Source organism: Danio rerio, chromosome 1 (genome assembly GCF_052040795.2).
Source record: "Danio rerio strain M-AB ecotype USA chromosome 1, GRCz13ab, whole genome shotgun sequence".
NCBI lineage: Eukaryota > Metazoa > Chordata > Actinopteri > Cypriniformes > Danionidae > Danio > Danio rerio.
In genome coordinates, this window is record NC_141021.1 from 48077106 (window position 1) to 48100567 (window position 23462).

The window sequence follows — 23462 nt, forward strand, 5'->3', positions numbered from 1 at the left end:
TTCTGAGATAAAAGTTGCAATTTTGAGTTACAAAGTCAAAATGTTGACTATGTATTGCATTTCTTGAGATAAAAGTCACATTTCCATGTTATAAAGTCAGTATTATGAGATAAAAAGTCCAAAAACTTAGTTATAAATTCAGAAATCTGACTTGCATCTCACAATTCTATGAAATAAAGTAAATCTGAGCTATAAAGTCATCATTATGAGATAAAAAGTTGCAATTTTGAGTTACAAAAACAGAACGTTGACTATAAATTGCAATTGCAATCGCAATTCCAAGTTAAAATTTCAGAGTTCTGAGATAAAAAGTCTCCATACTAAGTTATACATTTAGAAATCTAACTTACAACTTACAATTCTAAGAAATAAATGTTTTGTTTTACGTTATAAAGTCAAATTTCTAAGTTTGCAATTTTGAGTTATAAAAACAGAATGTTGACTATGTATTGCATTTCTTTAGATTAAAATTCCATGTTAAAAATTCAGAATTCTGAGATGAAAAAGTCCCAATACTTGGTTATATAGTCAGAAATCTAACTTGCATCTCACAATTCTATGAAATAAAGTAAATCTGAGCTATAAAGTCTGAATTCTGAAATAAAAAGTTGCAATTTTGACTTAAAAAGACAGAACGTTGACTGTATATTGCATTTCTTAAGATAAGTCGCAATTCCATGTTATAAAGTCAGATTTCTGAGATAAAAATCCTAATTTATTAATATTAATTTAGTTAAAAATTCAGAAATCCAACTCGTATACCACAATTCTGAGAAATAAATGTTTTGATTTGAGGTATAAAGTCAGAATTCTGAGATAAAAATCCCAATTTTGAGTCACAAAGACAGTATGTTGACTATATATCACATTTTTTGAGATAAAAGTCGCAGTTCTATGTTATAAAGTCAGAATTCTGAGATTGCATCTCACAATTCTGTGAAATAAAGCTGTATTTCCGGGATATAAAGTCAGAATTCTGAGTTATTCAGTGGTAGAACCTGGCTTTCACATCCAACACTCAGAATGCCTTAAAAAAACGTGGCCTTAAAGAGATAGTTACACATTAAACTTTCAACATTTACTCACTTCAAGTGATTCTAATATTGTATACTTTATTCTGTTGAACACAAATCAAGATATTCTGAAGAATGTTGAAAAAAACAACCATTGACATCTATAGTAAAGCAATACAAGTCAATGGCTTTTTATTCCATCATTCCTCACAATATCTTCCCTTGTGTTTTTGGGTGAACTATTCCACTTGACATTTTTTATTGACTTGTATGGTTGGCTTTAATAACTCCTTGTTGGATGAGACATTAAATAGGATGAAGTTTATTTAATGTCTCAATTTTTTTTGATAAAAATGATGACTGGCGTAAACTTCTCCGTCATTTGTCAGCAAGTGTTTTATATGCAGACAGAATGGCTTTGCATATTGTAAAGTACAATGCTATTTTATAAAATCAAACTAGATCAGCCTTGTATTTAATCTAGGGTTTTATTGTAAAAACAGACTTTTTAGAGCTCTCCTCAAGTATGTTTTTTTTTTTTTTTAAATAGAGGCCTTAATTGATCCAAGAACGCTATTAATATTATTATTATTATTACCAGTTTTGTTCCTGTGATTCATATTAAAAGCGCTCATCAGTAAGCCTGGACCCATATCAAACACGAGTCCCTCTTCAAAGGACAAAAGAAGCCTGGTTTTATCTTCTCCACTGTATACTTGACTGATAAGAGAAGTATAAATATTTAATTTCCATTTACTCCAGTATAGAATAAGTGGGACCAGTCGTCTTACTTCAACGTTGGTCTTTTTGGTCATAGTACATGATTTTGTTTTTCCATTTGTCTTTTGTATCGTTTTGTTTGAATGTGTAGTTCATGTCAGCTCTGTTTCAAATGAACTGAAAGCGCACAAAACAGAGCACACTCTCTATCACTAATGCGTTAGGGTGCACACAATTGCAACTTTCACCCTGTTGTTTCTTGTCTCGTTGTCGTCTGCTGCTTATTTTTGTTTGGAATGTTTTGTGATGAACAGCTCGTGCAGGTAACAGAAACCTTCATTACGGATGAAATGATGTAGAAGAATCTACTGATTTATTATTTTTTTTTACTCAAGTGTTATTGCACATTTTTCTGAATGTCCTGACGGGGTCATGTCTGATTTTTATGTTCATATGTATTTGTTCTATACAAAAATACAGAAACCTACTTGACGTCTTTTCTTGTCATTGTTTTACATTAGAGTGCATAGTATTGACCAAATGTGGGTTGTTGATGTGACGTTGCATTTTCACAATTAATAATTATTGATTTATTAACCCCCCTGTTTATTTTTTCTCCAATTTCTGTTTAACTGACAGATTTTTTTTCAACACATTTCTAAACATATTAGTTTTAATAACTCATTTCTAATAACTGATTTATTTTATCTTCGCCATGATGACAGCACATAATATTTGACTAGATATTTTTCAAGACTCTTTTAAACATCTTAAAGTGACATTTAAAGGCTTAACTAGGTTAATTAGGTTCACTCGGCAGGTTAGGGTTATTAGGCAAGTTATTGAATAACATTTTTTTTTGATTGTTCTGTAGACTATTGGAAAAATATAGCTTAAAGGGGCTAATAATATTGACCTTAAAATGTTTTTTTTTTATTAAAACCAGCTGAAATAAAACAAATAAGACTTTCTCCAGAAGAAAAATATTATCAAACATTCTGTAAACATTTCCTTGCTCTGTTCAACATCATTTAGGAAATATTTAAAAGAGAAAAAAGTTCAAAGGGGGTTAATAATTCTGACTGCAACTGTACATGACTAAATTAATGTCATCAGTATTGTCGTTGTTTTAAAGTGCAGCCATAGGCTAAACATTTTAATCAATTCACCTATAGCACATGTCTTTGAACTTGTGGGGAAAACCAGAGCACCTGGAGGAAACCCTCGCTAACACGGGGAGAACATGCAAACTCCACAAAGAAATGCCAACTAACCCAGCCGGGACTTGAACCAGCAACCTTCTTGCTGTAAGGCGACAGTGCTAACCACTGAGCCACCGTATTCATAATTTCATATAAACTAAATATAAAGATAGGTGTCCAACAAAGAAGATAAATCACTATCAGGGTATTTGTTATTTTCTAAGAGCTGATTTTCTTCATTTTTGCTGCATCACACCTTAGGACATTTTTACTGAACAAAAAAAAAGTGAATTAATTAATAAAGTAAGTGACTCTTTATAGTTTCTGAAACATCAGACTTTAAACTACATACATATAACTTATGTTTTTGTACTTAATATAATAAAATATAGGGGCTCAGTGGTTAGCAGTCACCTCACAGCAAGAAGGTCGCTGGTTCAAATCCTGGCTAGCTCAGTTGGCAATTCTGTGTGGAGTTTGTGTGTTCTCCTCGTGTTGGTGTGGGTTTCCTCTGGGTGCTACTGTTTCCCACACAGTCCAATGATATTTACTATAGGTGAACTGAATAATCTAAATTGTCCACAGTGTGTGTATGTATGATCGAGTGTGTATGGGTGTTTCCCAATACTGGGTTGCAGCTGAAAGGGCATTCGCTGCACAACTCATATGCTGGAATAGTCGGCAGTTCATTACGCAGTGGCTACCTCTGAAATGGAGATTAAGCAGAAGGAAAATGAATGATAATAAAATATATAATACTGTAATTTATATATAATTTATATTTAATTATAGAACTTAATGTAATAAAATTCAATCAAAATATAATGTTTTTTTCCAAAAATTGTGTTTTAATTTTTTTTACTGCCTGTCAGCTAGTACAGTGGGGGTCGGGACCCCTTGAGGGGTCGCGGAACAATGAAGAGGGGTCGCCTGGTGATTTCCAAAAATCTACTTATTATTATTATTATTAGGCCATAAGAATTACCATATTTTATCCATAACCAACTGAAGAGAATAAAACAGTCATTTATAGTTACTATAGTAGCTTTTTTACTAGTTCTATTGGATTGCGACCCCTGGGGTAAATACATTATATTAAAGACAGCAATAGCGTCAGATGCAGCAGATTGATTTTATAACACCAGCTTAAACTTTCTGGCCCATTTACAGCACTGACATACATAAAAAAAAATTAAACGAAGAATAGACTTTGGTCTATTGGTGTGTGAGTGCGCCATTGCATGCAAGTTTTCTGTATTTATAACCACCTCAGAGGATATTGGGGGTCGCGAGTCACTGGCATTGTTATTTTAGGGGTCGCGTGCTGAAAAGTTTGGGAACCCCTGAGCTAGTAGAGTAGATGTCATCATTTATTATTATACCATATGACCACTAGGTGGTACAATAACAGCGTTTTGTCCACAAATATGAACTTTTCATATTAAAAAGTGGTTTAAATTGCACTTGTAAAATATGAAATGAGCTTAAAAATAGATTTCATATCATACAAATATTTAGCAAGAACATTGTTTATGGAAGAGGAATGTCTTGCAGACATATTATTTAACCCCAAAATTATTCAATTCAAGTTTACTTGTATAGCGCTTTTCACAATAACTATCTTTCTAAAGCAGCTTCAAAACAGGTGCAAATCAATACATTACAGTCAAAATCAGAAGAGTTAACTCTTTAACTCCTCATGTCTTTAGTTAACACAACTCAATGTATTTTCTTTCGACACATAATTTCTAATATATCAACCTCTACCAAATGCCTAGTATGTCGGTTTATGGTAAAAGTACCAGAAATAATACATATTACTATGAAACAATCTGAAAATACGTTGTAAGACCAATTTATTTCAGAATTCTGAGATTAAAATGTCCCAATACTAAGAAATCTGACTTGCAATTCACAATTCTGAGAAATAAATGTGTTGATTTGAGGTATAAAGTCAGAAGTCTGAGAATAAAAGTCCCAATACTTGGTTATAAAGTCAGAAATCTGACTTGCATCTCACAATTCTATAAAATAAAGTAAGTCTGAGCTATAAAGTCTGAATTCTGAAATAAAAAGTCCCAAATCTAACTTACAACTTACAAAATTTAAACATTTGAAATAAACATTTTTAAATATTAAATCATCTTTATATTTTGAAGTATGCCATCAAATATTTCTCATTTAACACAGTTTCTTGTTTTATTGTATATATTATCCAATAAAACCAAAACCAAGTGTAGTAGTGCAACAGGATTATGTTTATTTATTTATTTATTATTATTATTTTTTTGTAAACCAACAATGCTGTGTATGTAAACCATTATTTAAAACAGTCATTTTTTTAAAACAGTCAAAATATGGTTAACCATTTAGTAGAGCAGACAGTTAAAGGGCTGAGGAGTTGTGTATAGTGTGGGCAGTACATAGTTAACCTGCTGTTATACAGTATATGATATCCTTTCATAAATCTAAAATCCTGTCAGCATTTACACATCCTCCATATGTTTCAAACCTTTGAGTTTCTTACTTCTGTTGAACTTGAAGACAATATACTGAATAATATCAAGAAAAAAAACAGCCATTGTATGTTTGTGTTCCTATTATAGACGTCAATGGCTGTTTTGTGTTCAGCAGAAATTCATAAAGCACTTGAATGTGAGGATATTTATATCTCTTTAAGCAGGTGCACAAAGCATGGCACTATATGGTCTGTTTGAAATGGCTATCTAGAAACTGCAGGAAAAGATAAAACCTACTGTTCAAACAAAACAACCCCCCTCTTCAGATACTGATCTCAGACCTGTGCCTATTCATAACACGTTCAACGAAGGCCTGTTTTACTCTGAATATGAGCCCCACCCAGCTATTCAAACACAACTTAACAGGAAGAAGAGATTTAATTTACCCGCCTCACTGAGCCCTTTGTTATAATGTACACACGGATTTTACAGCAGCGTAACAAGGAGAAGACTCATTTAATACTTCATGCATCTCTGTATTGTATTTTGACAAATGTTCACAATCTCCTAATGGGATCTGTGCCAGCAAAAATCTCAGGTCCATCATTTAATAGTTATATACTTGCTCTAATGTGTAAAATGTATAATAATTTTTGTATAAATTTCAGTAATATTGAATAATATGGGCGGCACGGTGGCTCAGTGGTTAGCACTGTCACTTCACAGCAAGAGGGTCACTGGTTTAAGTCTCCAGATGGCATTTCGGTGTGGAGTTTGCATGTTCTCCCCGTGTTAGCATTGGTTTTCCTCACAAAACAATGTCCAAAGACATGCTCTAAGTGAATTGGGTAAACAAAATTGGCCATTTTGTGTGTGTGTGTGTGTGTGTGTGTGTGTGAGAATGTGTGTGTGAGAGTGGGTGTTTCCCAGTACTGGGTTGCGGTTGGAAGGACATCCGCTGTGTAAAACATGCCAGAATAGTTGGCGGTTCATTCCGCTGTGACGACCCCTAATAAATAAGGAACTAAGCTGAAGGAAAATGAATGAATAATATGCTAATGTTTAGATGATCTATGTACAATACAAAGGGCAGAGTTATGTACCCTTATGGAGGATCAGTAATGTTGGTGCGGTATGATCCACACACACATTCAAATTAGCATATTAAAGACCAAGGCCATTCTTAATAAAAGCAGTTCAGACAAATAGAGCAGTGTAGTGTTTAACAGCACAGCTGCAGGCCTGGGAGAATCACTCTTTTATAAGCTTCTTTTGAGATGCAAACTATGCACTAAAATTGTCCCTATATCTATCTTTTGCTTCTATGTGTACACAAAATGTTGTCCTGTCTAACAGAATAAAGTTTAGTGTCATGCTATTTCCTTCCCTCTGTATGAATGCTACTTTTATTCCATGAATATGTTTTTGGTTTTTAGAGAGATTGTAAGAGCTTGCTGATTTTCGTCAACTTTTCCTCCATCTCTGCCACTGCTGTGTTTATAGAAATATACTATTTCATGGGAGTAAATCAGATTAAACCTGCAGAAATCAATACAGCAAAAACAACTTAATTTCATTTGACTTGCTCTTACACTACCTGACAAAAGGCTTGTCGTCGATCCCAGATGTAAGAGCAACAAATAATAACTTGACTTCTCGTTGATCATTTGGAAAAGTGGCAGAAGGTAGATTTTGCTGACGAGTCCTCTATTGAACTGCACCCCAATCATCACAAATACTGCAGTAGACTTGTTGGAAGTTCCTGAAAGCAAACAAGGTCAAGGTGCTCCAGGATTGGTCAGCCGAGTAACCAGACATGAACATTATTGAGTGTGTCTGGGGTAAAGAGGCATTGGATATTAATCTAAAGAATCTTGATGAACTCTGGGAGTCCTGCAAGAACACTTTCTTTGCCATTGCAGATGACTTTATTAATAAGTTATTTGATTCATTGTAGAGATGTATGGATGCAGTCCTCCAAGCTCATGGGAGTCATACTCAATATTAACTCTTTTTCCACTGCAGCATGACTTTATATTCTATACTGTACATTATTTCTGTTAAGTGACAAGACTTTTGTCAAAGCAAAGTCAGACCTTACTGTCCTAATTAAGTAATTTAAAATCAAGGCCTGATCATATTTTATTTTGGTAAAATAAGCGTAGAGGCATTTGTTTAGTATTATTTGTTGTTCCTAAAACTTGGATAGGTGACAAAACCTGTCAGGTAGTGTATTGTTGACAATATATATATATATATATATATATATATATATATATATATATATATATATATATATATATATATATATATATATATATATATATCATGAATGAACCAGCAACTTCTCCAGCATATATTTGATAATATATTGTAAACTTTATGTTGATATATGTATATATGTGGAGAAGCAAGAATTGTAAAAAAAACAATATTTTGTTGTTGTTATTGTAATTGCTGAAAAATGTCAATTGATCTTTTATTTCAGATGTGTCCGAGATCTCTTTAGATGTCAGAAATAAATATTTAAATATAGATCTAAAATACTTTTAGGAAAATGTCTAGTTTCTTTTGTTGATGTGTTATTTTTTTCTATTCACAGTCGGCTACACATTTACTTATCTTAATAACATTTTAACTTTATATTATCTACTTTGATTTGCTTGTTTGAATCAAATGTATTTATTTAGTTAAATCAAGTTTAAGGACAATTAATTTATTCTTATATTTAATATTTGAATCTAATCTGATACATGTGTTTTTTTATTATTAAATATTTGTTAATCCTTTTTGTCTTTTTATCAATATATATATATATATATATATATATATATATATATATATATATATATATATCACCTTGGAATTACAAGGCTCTATGTGCGTTCTGAATGATTTTGAGATATTGAGCTTTAAAGTTTTTGCATTCCATATAGATAACAGTGTGTAACATTTGTTTTGTTTTTTTATAAAAAGTCTTAAAATGTAAACAACTTATTTAAAAAAACATCACATATTGTAAATAAGTTGTCCTTTAATAAGAATATGTCAATAACTCAATTTTGACAAAAATGTCAAATAAAACCTCATAATTCTAAGGTGACTATATATATATATATATATATATATATATATATATATATATATATATATATATATATATATATATATATATATATATATAACAATTTAATGTATTGCTTTTGCTTCAAACATTTCTTAACACTCCCTCGTGCACGCCTATTTTTGTGTTCCTGCTCGTTAAATGGTAAACTCCAGTTCGAGTCCTCCTCAGTCATGCTCGCTTTTCAAACAAATGATGGTGATGCCGCTTGTTGGATGCTAGATGGGCGGGGTCAGAGTTTGTAAAGTGACATCACTGCCCTCTGAAGTGAATTTCGGTACTTGACCCCGTTGGATGAAGACCGGGAGTCCGATGGGCTTTTTGGTGGCGGTTTGATCCTTTTTTACTTTAATAAATTGCCGCGTTAGGATTCGGTAACCTTCCTTCACACTGAAGCTGAGCTCACGGTGAAACGCGAGGGTAAAGCGGCGGATAGAGATAAACGATTGCTTTTTCTACGTTTGATTATCTTTAAGCATTTACACAGGGAACCGCACACCTTGTCGCCGGTGTGAAGTCGTGCAGGAGACTGAAGGAGAGAAGTCCTAATCAAATCAAGCGCTTTCAAAATCATCTGAAGGTAAGCGAATGACATTTTACAACATGTTTGCTTTGATGATCCTCCAAACACATGCTCAGTCACTCAGTTTGGGACCACACTCAACTTGGTTTATATGTTGTGTTGCTTTTTTTCCTCAATTCAGTGTTGGTTTGCTTCGGGTTGTGCATGTTTGGGTTTGGGCTGGGCTTTGCATCGATTTATAGACACATGGTATGAACTGAACAGCGGCCTGTGCTCAGTTTATAACATCGATTCTTTCTGTTTATAGATGCACGTCTGTATTTCAGCACACGCGTGAAGGGCATCGCGATTTAAGAAATGACTCGAGTGATTCATCGTTTTTTTTTAGCTGAGATAATAAAAAGATGATATTCCGCTGCAAAAACATAATTAAAATCAATTATTCATCTGTCTTAAACACAAACGTCGTTTTATTCCGCATATGGTTTCCTCTTATATGGCGTTAAATTCAAATATGAAGCGCGTGTGTTGGGATTCTGTAATGTTTGGTGTTCAGGAATTCATTCTCTGTTTGAACCGAAAGGCGCGCTGAAGGCATCGGTTCACTTGACAAATGAATCTATAGTTCACGCTGAGGTCTTGTTTGCTTTCTCCTCTCTTTATTTCACAAAACTCAGGGCTTGATAGTGTAAGTGGATTTTCGTCTATTGCCGTGGTTTGATATGGATACGGGCTGTACGTCGGAAGCTCGTCTGCCTGCTTTTGGCTTATCGTTTGAATCGCGTTGATGTCATACCATGTTATCACGCTGCCCTTGTAACGCCAGTAGGTCTGTAGATAACAGCAGCGTGTCTCTCATCACACCCTGCCTCTGTTTACCTTCTTCTGCAGTTCAGTCCTGGAAGTTCATGACCGCTTTTAGTGCTAATGGCCCGGATATTCACGCGGCCTCGGGGAACTGTTGTCTATTCACTAGTGTTTCTTTCTTGAGTGGTCTCTTGCTGTGTGAAAACTGTAGAGTTTAATGTGAATTCGGTCCTTTCTTGCAAGTTGAAGGGTTTACACGCATAACGTTAGGTGCATACCACTTTGAAGACATTTTAAATAATGTAACACTTATGTTTTATAAAGTATGACTAAGTATGACTCGCTTTGTTTCTATATATGGAGGATTGCACGTCATGCTGTCCAATTACTGATTTTGTGTATTTTAATTTTATTTATTAGTTTATCATGGTACACATGGGATATTTCACCCAATTGTTTTCTTTTTTAATTATCCTCAAGTGGTTCTGTACATGTGTGTTCAACAGAAGAAACTCAGAAGCTATTCTGAAGAACCATTGACATCAATCAAAGGAAAAACAAATACCGTGGAATAGGGCTGTGCAATTTATTGAAATCGAATCGCAATTTGAAACACTGCGATTAGTTAATTGCAAGAGGCTGCAATATGAAATGTATATGTACTATTTAATTTCTCCCACCCAGAGCAAATGCGTGACTACCATTTGTGTGTGACAGTCTTACTACCCGTTTGAGTGCGCACACTTTCGTTCTAGAAAATAAGGATTGCGCAACAGAACTATGCACCACGCTCACAATTAAAAAAAACAAATAGGAAAGCTATGATGGGATAATGTCATCTTCCGCTTCAGAAGCGTTAACAGACAAAATAATATAAAAGAAAAACAGCATTGGTAATGTGGGAGCATTTTGGTTTTAAAGTCACAAAGACAGGTCATTTTTAAGAGGTGTTGCAGCATTTTTGCCACGGCTTACAGATTGAGCTGAAGTTTGACTACAAAAGTAAATCGCAAATCAAATCGCAATACCTGTCAAAAAAATCACAATTAGATATTTTCTCCAAATCGCACACCCTACCGTGGACGTCAATGGTCACAAGTTTCAAGCACTCTTCCTATCTTTATTTTTATGTTCAACAAAAAAAAGAGACACAAACGGCAATAAAACAAGTAAAGAGTAAATGGTAACACATTTTTGCATGAACAATCCCTTCAAAACATACAACTACAAGTACTTCTAAATGGTTTATATTGGTATCTGTGTTTAAGTGCCAGCAGACAGTCCAAACAGAATAAGAGTGGAAAAATTCATGCATCTAAGCCACTATGGGTGTGGTTCCACTTGGCCAGTTTGATTGAATAAAACAAACTGGTGTGATTGCTCTATTAGTGTTGTTCATTTGAATAAGTGTAAATGCTTCCACCTGAACCTTGTAGCACACCAAACAAGTGGAGTTAAGCTGTGGTCACACTGGACTTTTCTTATATTAGACGTTTATTCATGCGCATGCAACTGCGTCAGACCGGAAATTCAAGCTTGTGCGAAAAGTTTCGTAGTTCACTGCATTGGAAAGTTCAAGCTTGGTGAACTCTGGCTTGCGGAAAGACCAATTGAAGATCAGTACATGACCTCTCTAGACACAAATGTAAAATATGAAGCAGTCACTCACTTTTTTTTAACTGACTAATCATCTTGTTTGATCCCGCCCCTTTTCGCAGCAGCGTATAACATACGCATGCTCAAACTCTAGTGTGACCGCGACTTTAGACCTCTAAAAAGGGCGTCTCTTCCCCTAAATAAACTTTGATGTCAGTCAATTTAAATTTAAACAAAACAAAGACCAGAGAAATGCAAATTAACCAAAAACCAGACATGTCTTGACTTCACAAGATGAAAATACCCTAAACAGAATGCATAAGTGTCTGTTTTCCCCCACGTCATATTCATGATGTTGCCTATTGTTATCATTATTTGATGTAGCAATTAGAAATGCATCTCTTTGCAATAGATTTTGATTTGTGTTGTTTTTCTGGCAAATTAGTTTCCATTATTTACATTAACCCTTTTTTGTACAAGTCTAAAACATGCATGTCAAGGGAGCGTAAAATCTTTCTTTGCAAATTAAGAGATTTGCATTCAAGATTTGGTGTTTCAATCACTAATTTCTTATTTGATACTTCAAAATGTGCATCAACCGGGTGATTGAAACCCAGCTAATGACAGTGTGCACTCAAAATGACCCAGAATATACTATTTTTATTATTAAATTTATCATTCTCCTCTTTTGGTATGGAAAGGATCAAACAAAGCTAACTGCAATACAAATGTGTCCACATCTTGAGTATTGATCCTATTGGACTGAATAAGAACCATCTAACTGTATATGATTAGGTAATTTGCAAGAGATCAAAATCTTTGTAGGGTTATTAAAAAAAACTTGTCAATTCCACATAATGCCTGATGTGAATCCGCTATGATGTCTTGCTAAGCCCATAATGGTCTATTGTGTTGTTCCAGTTGTCACAGGAATTCGCCAAACACTTAGTAATGGCAGCTGTTGTTCGGATTTCCCCCGAAACCTGATTGACTTGACTGAACAATCCAGAACTAAAACCAGTTTGATGCTAAAACAGCAGAGCATGAGCATATGAAAACAAAACTTTGATTGTAGCTCTGTCTTGTCCTGAGATTTATGATAGTTTCTGTCTGTTTAGACGTGTGCTGCGCTCTGGTCTCTCAGAATGGAGTTGAGCGGGACAGCTGCTGTCATTGATTGTTTTAGCCACACTCCTCAGTGATGAACTCCTGACGTTGACGGCTCCGTTTAAGCAGGACATTCTCATCAGTCGGGTTTAGCTGTAGCCAGTGATGCTAGCAACTTTCAATTGCATCTTGCAAGCTAATGATTTCATCACTTGTGCTGGACTCTGGAGCTGGTCTCATGTCTCTTACTCATTGTGGTCTTGGTTTTTGGACATGGCCCCTTTTATGTCCGAGGTCTGTATTTTGCAGACAAATTAAGATTTTCCAAAGATCACTGGTTTCCTTGGTTAAGGTGCAGTCACATTATTGCCATTTCAGTGCATTTTCCTATGCAAAGTCCAGAAATTTTCATAAGAATCTAAGTAATGTGGGATTGAAAAGGCAAAATGCAGATTCCCAGGATTTTCATGCAAACACAAATATTTGCCTTGCACAGATTTTCAAACAAGTTTAAATTGCTTACATGGATTTGGTGTGTTCACCTGAAGGAAGCTGGTTTGTAGTAACTTCTGTGTGGGCAGTGCTTCATATATTGGTATAATATTAATGACATTTCACTTTTTTGACATTAAGTTTAGTTTGAACTGTCATGATTATGTAAGGCAGGGGTGTCAAACTCAATTCCTGGAGGGCCGAAGCCCTGCACAGTTTAGTTCCAACCCTGCTTCAACACACTTACCTGTAGGTTTCAAACAAGCCTGAAGGACTCAATTAGTTTGATCAGGTGTGTTTAATTAGGGTTGGAACTAAACTGTGCAGAGCTGCGGCCCTTTTGGAACTGAGTTCGACACCTGTGATGTAAAGCCTATGTGGGGATCACACAAATACAGAATCATCTCACAGAACTATGGCTCTGCGTAGTAAACATGGCTACATTTTGAAAGCAGGTGCTAGAGATTTACAGCTCATTACAGAACCTGCTTTACTGACAATGCTGTGAAAATGTATGCAAAAGCTGTTTCCAGAAAAGTCCAGAAAGTTCCTTAAAAACTAATTGAAACTAAGGTGCAAAATGCAGTCAGTTCAATAGGAATTTGAACTTGATTCCCTGGATATTCAGGTAAACTTGAATATTTGCATTTGCCCTGCACAGATTTCCAAACAGGTTTAAGTTGCTTACATGGATTTGCATGGTTTACTGAAAGAAGCTGGTTTGTAGTAATGTCTGTGTGGGCAGTGCTGCTTATATTGGTGATATATAATGTCGATGAAAATGATTTTGTAATGCCTATAGAAAACGATGAACGATAAATTGAAGTGTAATTGCCTTTCAGCAAAAGCTGCAATTTTTGTTATCAAATTTTTTGTCATCATCATCTCCAAAAGCCAGATGGCACTCTCATGTGGAGACAGCATTTATTGATTCGATCAGACTAATGATCACACAAATATAGAATCAATTAGGGCTGCTCGATTTTGGGAAAAATCATAATCACGATTATTTTGGTCATAATTGTTATCACGATTATTTAAAACGATTATCATTTGAAATATCAGTCAAAATTATTCGCCCTTCGGTGATTTATTTTTATATATAAATATTTCCCAACCTATGTTTAAGAGAGGAATATTTCACAGTATTTCTTATAATATTTTTTCTTCTGGTGAAAGGCTTATTTGTTTTATTTAAAAGCAGGTTTAAATATTTTGAAACCTATTTTAATAGCTTGATATTATTAGCCCTTTTAAGCTAAATATATATATATATATATATATATATATATATATATATATATATATATATATATATATATATATATATATATATAGCACCACTACATTTGAAAGCAGGTGCTGGAGATTTAGAGCTTATTACAGAACCTGCTTTACTGACAAAATGTGTGAATGCATGGAAAGCTCTTTCCAGAAATTTCCATAAAAATCTAAAGTGGAATTAAGAGGCAGAATGCAGTCATTTCAATAGGAATTTTAATGTCAGGTATTCATTTCAAAGCATTTTTTGTGTACCATGTTGGTGAACTATGGCTATTTGTTCCTATGAATAATAACTTCTTGATTTAGTAAAAACTGTGTAACATTTGTGATTACTGCCGTGTGTCTTTAGATCAAAGATGCTTAAACAAGGGCCTTTTGATTTGGCCCACTAACCTAGCTGAGAAAGGAGTATGAATGAGGATTTTAACAAGGATTGTTATTTCTAGTTTAAAATGATCTTTTTTATTTGTTTGTTTTATTGCTGAGCTACAAAAAAAGCCACTTGAAATTAAATGTTTTATGTAAATGTTAATTGTATATGCGTATCTGCAAGCAAATTAAGTGCAGCTTGACTAGAGTAACTCCATTATGTTACAAACAAGATAATTTTACTGTAATAAGTTCATTATAAAAATTGTAAAAAAAAAAAAAAATTATACTGTATTAGTTTATTTAAATTAGGGTTGGGTTAATAGAAGATGCAGCGTCCTTCGCCGATGACCAACAGACACCACGATGCTGAGCCGGCATCGCAATCCTCCGCCCCCGTTGCAAATCGACTCGCATAAAATACAAACTCAGGCCCTGTTTACACTAATAGGTCTTAGTTTTTAAATGGCATTTTAGAACGAAAATGACCCATACCCACACTGGCGTTTAGCATTTCTGAACTGCCCTCCTTCCACATTACCACCGAAAACACACACATATTCACACACAGACACAAACGCACACACCGTCATGCACTCGAGACAGCGGGTCCAGGCAGTCAGCGGGTCAGTAGACTGCTTCAAAATTTGACTTTCACACTTGTATAACTGTACGTTCACACCGAAAGCGGCGAGAGCGTCAAAGTAGCCGGAAGTCATTCATTTTCAATGAGAGCCGGCGGCGATAAGCGGCGAGGAGCAGCGCGGCGCGTCTTTGCCGGCGTGAGCGTCGAGGAGAGTTGAAATGAAGTCAACTTTATGGTAATGAGCTATGACGTGGTTTTTCGGCAAGCAATCAGAATGAAGACGTCCATCGCTTGATAGCAGTTCAGAGAACACAGACCTGTGAACTTCGGTTCCGACCACAGTTGTTCCCAAGGGTTTGATTATTGCGGTCGCCGGATTTCCAATTATTTACATTTTTTTTCCTACAGGAACATACATTAAATAAGTTACTGGCGAGTTACTGATGTTCATTAATGCTATATAAACTTATCTTGAAAAAGCGGGAATCTCACGCAATGTAGCAGTACAAGACAGTACTGCTGCTTTAGGATATTTCAGACAAATGGACACATATTGGATAAATAGAGCAAAGCCACACCACACGCAACTTGATCTTCCATTGTTGTATGAATTTGATAAGAAGTGCGCAACATTTTCACGCTAGAAAACGTTTTATGCAGGAATGTAACTGATATGCTGCAACGGCTCCTTTAAATATGAGATGAATGTAGCGAGTTTTGACGCTCTCACCGCAGGAGCTGAAGGCAGAGAGCATGGTCGCCAGGGCGGCCAGAGCGACCTTGGACGCTCTCGCCGCTTTCGGTGTGAACGTACGGTAACAGATACTGTTGGCTGGTTCCTGTTGGTTGTGCACCTTTTTTACCAACCAAGTTTGTCAACGCCATTATAACGACACAGATCACTCTGCCTATCCGCTTGTGAAGGGTGACGTCACGCGAAGCGGCTTCCGGGTCCAAGCGCTCTATTCAACTGAATGGGGAGACTCATAAAATGGTAATAATAAACGTTTACAAAGCGATTTAATGCTTTCGAAAATCATGATCGCAATATATATGTTCATGCCTAATATCCGATGGCCAGAAAGTGATTAATTTTTTTATACATTGTTAAATTTTTGGTATTTGTTATGCAGCAAGCCCAGAGATTGTTGTGTACACTATGATTTTATATAAAATTAACTTTAATGTGTGATAGGAAAAAAACATGATCATAAACGAATGATTTCTCCACTCAAATGAATGTCGACTTGGACCCGGAAACAGTATTACATACGTCAAAAACACGTCACCACTTAACAAGCGGATTAACGCCTATTCACAAGTCCCACGGGAAAAGTGATTGACAGGTGGTAATTGTGAGTAACTTATCTTTATTTATTTACTGTATGATTTATGGGTAAAAAAAAAAAGACCTTGCAGGTCAGGTAGTTAAAACGGTAGGCTACAAATAATTAATTCGTGATGAATTAATTATTCATAATTAATTCACTGTCGCCTATGACGACGATGCCATCATCCATCATGATGTTGTGGTGTTAGACATTGCACAATGCCAAATTGGTCTACATCGCCCAACCCTAGTTTAAATCAGGGTTTTCTAGTTATTTTTAAATATTAATAAATTAGGATGTATCCATGGTAGCTATATTTACCTCTGGCACTCTAGCCTCAATCTAGTTTGGTTCTTGGCCCTTCATAAGAAAAAGTTTGGGCACCCCTGCTTAAGAAACCTTGGCCAAGACAACAGTCACAGATTGTACCGTTTAACAGGTTTTTAGATGTGTGGTTGGCTCCGGCTTAGCCGTGACCTTACTGTGGGGTGGTCGATTTGGACAAGCAGATGCCCAGCAAGGAAGACGCCCCAATTTTTCTATAGCGGATTAATCAAATAAACCAAGATAATCGGTTGCCTTATGCACCAGTATACTGCGTTATATCATGGTTCAGAATAAACGAGTTACAGTAATGTGAATGAAGTTTTGGTGCACTTTTGTAATGCCTTGCTGAGTTTTTGCCTTCAGGGTAAATTATTTGCTGCTTTATTTCAGTTTTGCATTTGGAAAGAATGTTTTAAAATGACCCTTTATTATGCTGAAACCACTCTGGTGGTTTTATGACCCCCCTAATCTGCTAAAACACTGGCGCTGACATAAGAGCTTTTAACTGTCAGCAAACTAGTGCTAGATATCTTGGCAGAGAGTTTGTTTGTCTGTGTTTTTTAGATGGAACTGATGTCCTGTTTTAATCCTCCTGGGCTTCATCTCTATCCATCACCGCGTCCTGCTGCGTGTCCAGTATGCAAACTACACCCAAACCATCACAGCACTATTCACCATCTGTTCTTTATTTCCTACTTCCTCTCAAATGTCCGTCCCTCTCCTTATCATCATCTTTGATTCTAATCTATTTTTGTTTGTGTCTGTTTTGGGCACACGCTTGCAGCTTTCACTTTTCTCCATTTACTACGTTTGCTGTTGATTTCACTTGTCTCTCTGATATCTCTCATGTTGTTTTGGCAGCTCTGGTTGTGCCCAGCCCCCGTCAGCATGGTGCACAGCACACAATGGGGAATGTCCTCTCTTAATCCTTACATTTACGAATAGCAAATTCAAACCCTGCTGGGTCATTAAGCCCCATTCACACTCTATACTGACTCAACACACTCAACTCGCTCGTCTGGAGCTAATCCTGTTGGACGAGAGGGAGAGCAGGGTCGTCGCGTTTCTTCCTGTTTATCTGCGTCGTTGCTACTGTTTCACACTAACAGGGCTGTTTGACATTTCAGCTCGATCCTAAACACAATAATGGCTCATTACTGATCCCTACGTGCACTGGTACCATTCACCATTGCAAATTACACTAACAATAGTGATCGGTTTCTTTAAGACCGTTCAAACCTGATTTTAAGTTGTTTCCGCCAGTTTGATCACAAATGAGAAGTGCTAAATAAAGGGGTAAACAGGGTCTAAAATGTTTAATGCTTGTTTTCCTTTGAGCACTTCCAGACGTTTCCTTCAGCTTTCCATCGCGCTTTGCGCTCCTTTGTCATTGCTCAGCGACCATCAACCGTTTTCTCAGAGGATGATAAATTAAAAAAACTTTGCTGCAGTATTAATACAAGTTTTATTCATATAGAAAATTTAAAAGCACTGCAGTGTTTGGGGTAATTAGGCTACCCAAATGTGTATATTCTATTCAAATGAAGCTGATAGCTCAGTTATTGTTGCATGACTTGTGGCGCTTGCAGCATTCTGAAAAGTAGAGATGTTTTCAACTGGGTGCGCCTGGAATAAGCTTGTGGATCACTCCCAATATGCACGCAAGCCACGCGCCTCCATTGAAAATAACGAACTTGTGCGCACAAAAGAAGCGATATGTCAACGGCAGTGTCACAAAGAGGTCTATGATTGTGCATGGACAAAAAAATCTATGGACTCATACAAAAGTACACGCAACTGCTTCTGACGTGTTTAAACAACACTTGTGTTTGATGGTGGCACACACACAGTAGTCTATTTATTTATTTGTTTTGCCATAAGTCAGCTCTAAAGACAATTTGTTACACCATACCAGGTGATTTTTATATTTTTGCCTTTTTAAATTAATTTTTTGATTATTATATTTATGTCTGTAATGACATGTTACAGGTCTTTGATAAAGATCTAATTCTTTTCCATTGGAAATATGTTTCAGAATCACATAATTAAAGGCTACATAATTAAAATAAACCATTGACTTTTACTATCTTCATTAGCTTCAAAAACGCAGATTTCCTTGCAACACATAAAAAAACAACTTAAACTCTACATAAACCTTAGAAACGGTATAACAAAACATTTTTGTGGTTTTAATACCTTGACTTTTACAAACCGTGATAAACCTTGAAACCGCTTATTGTCCTGTAATAGAAGCAATTGACTCCCAATTATCACCAATTCGAAAGTGAAAGTAAATAAATGGCACTCAAATTTGTATAAGCTGTTTAAAAGCACCCCGCCACAGTGATACCGGTATTACCTGCCTTGTCTGTTAACTAATGGGAAAATTTCATCATCATCACAACCCCATAAGCCATGCAAGATGCGTTTATTTTATTTGATTTTTTTAACTATTACACTGGAAAAGTGATGATCGAGCATGATGAAATATAAGGGAAGGCCCTTTACAATATTCAAATACGATTTGTCACAAGACTCATTTGAAAACATTAATACCATGTGGAAATGTTGGTTATTCTTTCTTGGTTGACAATTTATCATCAAATCACTGAAAATGCAGCTCCGTAGTTGGTGGAAACAGGCCTTCAGATTTACCACCATAACAACTGAATTTGAACTGAAGTGTTGTATAATATATGCATGTCTGTTTTTTGTTTTATTTTATCTGTGAGTAAGAGAGTTCAGAAAGATGAGAACTCGCACACCCACCTTTTATATTATCTTGTGCCTATTAAAGAATTTCCCCCTTCCTGTGAAAGGCCCATTTCACAAGGGCAGTTTTTTTGTTTTGGTGGGTGTATTTATGAATGCTGCGACTTCCTGTCTTTGGTACATTTTTAAGGAATGTTGTGTGCTCATGAACATGCTGAGATGTTGCTCATGGAGAGCGATGGGAATCTGGGTTTTCCAGCACCACACAGCATGTTCTATTTTCTTCTGAATGTTACTGATATGCAGGCCAGGATTTTTTTCACCTAGATTGTTTTTTAAAAATGACTTATTCTGCAGATATAATCACATGTGAGATTGTTTTAGGTTACTGTTCTCTCTCGTACATTTTGCTGTGACTTTAGTCTATTTATTTTTAAAAGAATGCTGATAATATAGTAATAATGGTTCTTGTTACTCTTGCATATGTCAGGAGAGTGGAAGTAAAACGTAAACACACACTGACTGATGCCCATGCAAATCTCAGAGGTCAGACACAAGTGTGCAAATACTGAGCGCCGAATTATCAACTTGTGTGAGTTCAGACTTTGAGAACAATTTGAATTCTATTTCTTCTAAATATTGTAATAAATATGCCATTATTTGTTCAATTTCAATTTTGTTGATTTGTTTTTTTTAAATACATTTAGGTATATTAGGATTTTTTCATTTATTTAACCACTTTCTTTTAATTTAACAACATTACTCAGGCAAATCGTTTTAATAGTCAAAAACTAAAACATTTAAACTAAATATCTCATCTCTTTATAATAAAATAATACAAGTGTTAAAGAGTCAAACTTGATAATTAAAATGGTAGAAAGTGTGTGCAATGGTAAAGTGTAAACACTGAACAATCCAAGCGAATTTTAAAGTGTGAATAATGACACCGTAAACCTCAAACTTTTGTAAACAACAAATTATGATAATCAAATTTGAGCCTCCAAGTAAAGGAAACAACCATTTATGTACAATACGTGTGGTTTCCTTCAAGTTTTTCAATGTGCTTTGCACTCGTGCTCCCCTACCGTCTTTCTGTAATTAGACGGCCATCAACCGTTTTCTCAGAGGATGACATATGGACAAACCATTGCTGCAGCTCCGAAAATTGAAAATTAAAAAGCACTGCAGTGTTTGGATGTGTTGTGTTTGTCTGAGATGATTAGTCTACTGCTATTACTGAAATGTGCCAAGCAGTTTGGTTGGTTCTACTTGCATGAATCGTGCTGCTCACACAGCATTAGGGAAAAGTTAGGAAGTTTTTCATCGCTTCCTATAGAAATGTGTGTGCTCATATTGGAATTTACAAACTTACACCAAGCATTGCTTCCAAGGCGCGCACTCAGCAGCCACTGTTTAATAAAAATGTAGCCTTCATACCGAAACTACATACATTTTTTTATTGTTATTGACAATGGTGTATGGTGAATGATACCGATTTTTATCACCCAGCCCTACTCATACCCAACTATTGAGATATGCATAACATTTTAAACAATAGGTTTACGCGTACGAACACTTTTTAGCCTTTAGTGAGAGCGTCCTCATGGAGTCGAATGTGGGAGGCTGATGAATAATTGACTGTAATGTAGAGGGAGGGAATAGGAGGAGTGTGTTTTCATGTGTTGATCTCTCAGGAGTGTGTGTGCCAGCACTAGCGGCCTGAGAGCACTGCCTTGTATGGGCAGATTGCATGAGGGTATGTGTTTGTCGTTTCTGCTTAAATGTTTTTTTTTTTTTTTTTTTACCTTTCTGAAGTCCATTTTGGAGTTCAATCTCTTATCCTATCTTGATTGTTTTCCTGTTGTCATAAGTTTGAAGTTACAGATTATAACGTTACTTCAAAATCTAAATCTATAAACTATTAGAATAGGGGCATAGATGGTTATTAAACCGAGGTCTGCTGTTGGCTCTTATTACAAGAATGCAGGATGTGGCCGACTACAGCTGCATGGAAATAGCTGCATGTCTGTCTATGACAGCTGGTTATGGCTCGGCCCTGAAGAGCTGGAGGCCCTGTGCTGGAATTTGGGTTTGAAAATCCTCTTTATTTGTTCCTTTTACTTTCATCTTCACTTCCTTCATGCAGAGTTCTTAGAAACTAAACCTAGAATGTGGTGTATGCTTTGAGCCTGTGTGTGATGTTACAGTAGCTGTTCTGTGGCATGCCGTCACAAATGGATCAAACTATTGTAGCAACTCAAACAAGACAGACATGCTTTAGAAAGGATGTCCCTGTGTTGATTTCAGATTTGACCACTCCAGGGGTTTAGTATAGGGTTGGGTTTTAGGATTAGCGAAGCACGTGTGGTTTAAAATGGCCTTGTGGTACCTTTTATAATCCGCAGTCTATACATGTAAATTCCCTAATCCAAACAAATACTGGATTAAGATAGAGGACAAGATGTGCATTGGGTTTAATGATGCAGCCCTTGGCTGATGGTGGAGAGAGGCAGAAAGCATTCTCGCATGCCTTCGAGGAAAATATTGAAAATGTCATGAAATTTACACATTTTTGTCCTAACTGCACGTGATTCGACAACATTCCAGTGATAAGCAATTTGGCTGTCTGCATCAAATGCAACACAACACGACAGAAACGTTTAAATAATACATTCATTCCTTCAAATATCAGCCACGGCACTTCTAACAAAATGGTTAGGGTTATTATCAAATGAATACATAGTAAACATTATTAAAAGCTAGGCCCACACGGAATCTGCGCGCGCAGATTTCTGCAGATTTTTAGCCCATTAATAATTCTGTTTATTTACCTGAGTAAATGTGTAAATCTGAATTTATTCAGTTTTATTCAGTAATTTATTACTTTTTATTTAATATATTGTTTTAGTTATGATACTCCGCTGGATACTCCCAAAGTAATTCCGCAGAAATCCGCAGATTTTTACCAAAATTCTCCGCAGAAATAGCAAAAAACGTCTGCGGATTCCGTCTGGCCCTATTAAAAGCTCATCGGCTGAGTGACTGATGTTGTTGGTTTCCACCAAGTCATTGACCTTTATTTTCAAATGGTTTACTACTTATTTAATTTTTTAATATCTGAGGTTAACTATTGTCTGCTGCTTTTAGCAATAACATTGCATCACCACACATCCACATTTGCTAAGAAGTTTCATGTAATTTAATTTTTAATTTGTCTGCTTTATCTGTAGTTTGGCACTTTCAATTTCATTCCTAAAAATTTTATGCAAACGAGATATTGGATGAGAGGATGAACTGCTGGAAGAGTGTTGTATTAATGGAATTTGATACCGCACAGCGTATGGGGAAAAAAAACCTCAGCATTTCACGATGCAGGTGTCTGTGGTCCTTTACTGACTTGATAAGTGCAGAAAATGGTGTCAAACAGCTGTGTGTATAGACTATCCTGTCGCAAATTGCGTTGAAAATCCTACACGATGGTAATAGTTTAATTAAGGTGTTTACATGTCTATACTGCACTTCAATAATGTGACTAAAATTGGCATACTCCACGTATATTAATTCCATTTCCGTTTAGTTTGATTGTGAATCAAAAATGGCTGTTTACATGGTAGACTATTAATCAGAGTCTTGTCTTTATCATATTAAATTCACATTGGTGTTTAGGTAAACATACTCATTGTCATAATAGTTTATGGCATTGTTTTGCTGCAACGTTGTGGAAACTGTTTCTGAAATAGACATTTTGCCCATCGTTGTCGCAGATGGTTTAAACAAAAACTCCTACAACATCTTATTAACTATTGCTTG

The 23462-nt window shown here is 35.7% G+C and overlaps 1 protein-coding gene across 2 annotated transcripts in view; it reads left to right on the forward strand.

Annotated features, from left to right (window-relative positions):
• The first annotated feature begins 8787 nt into the window (after positions 1-8787).
• prr36a (proline rich 36a) overlaps positions 8788-23462 on the forward strand; it is a 36628-nt gene continuing 21953 nt past the window's right edge. For both annotated transcript variants that reach the window (XR_015476905.1, XM_087237591.1), the window contains exon 1: positions 8788-9098. The gene's annotated coding sequence lies outside the window, so the exon portion shown is untranslated. The remainder of the gene's footprint in view (positions 9099-23462) is intronic.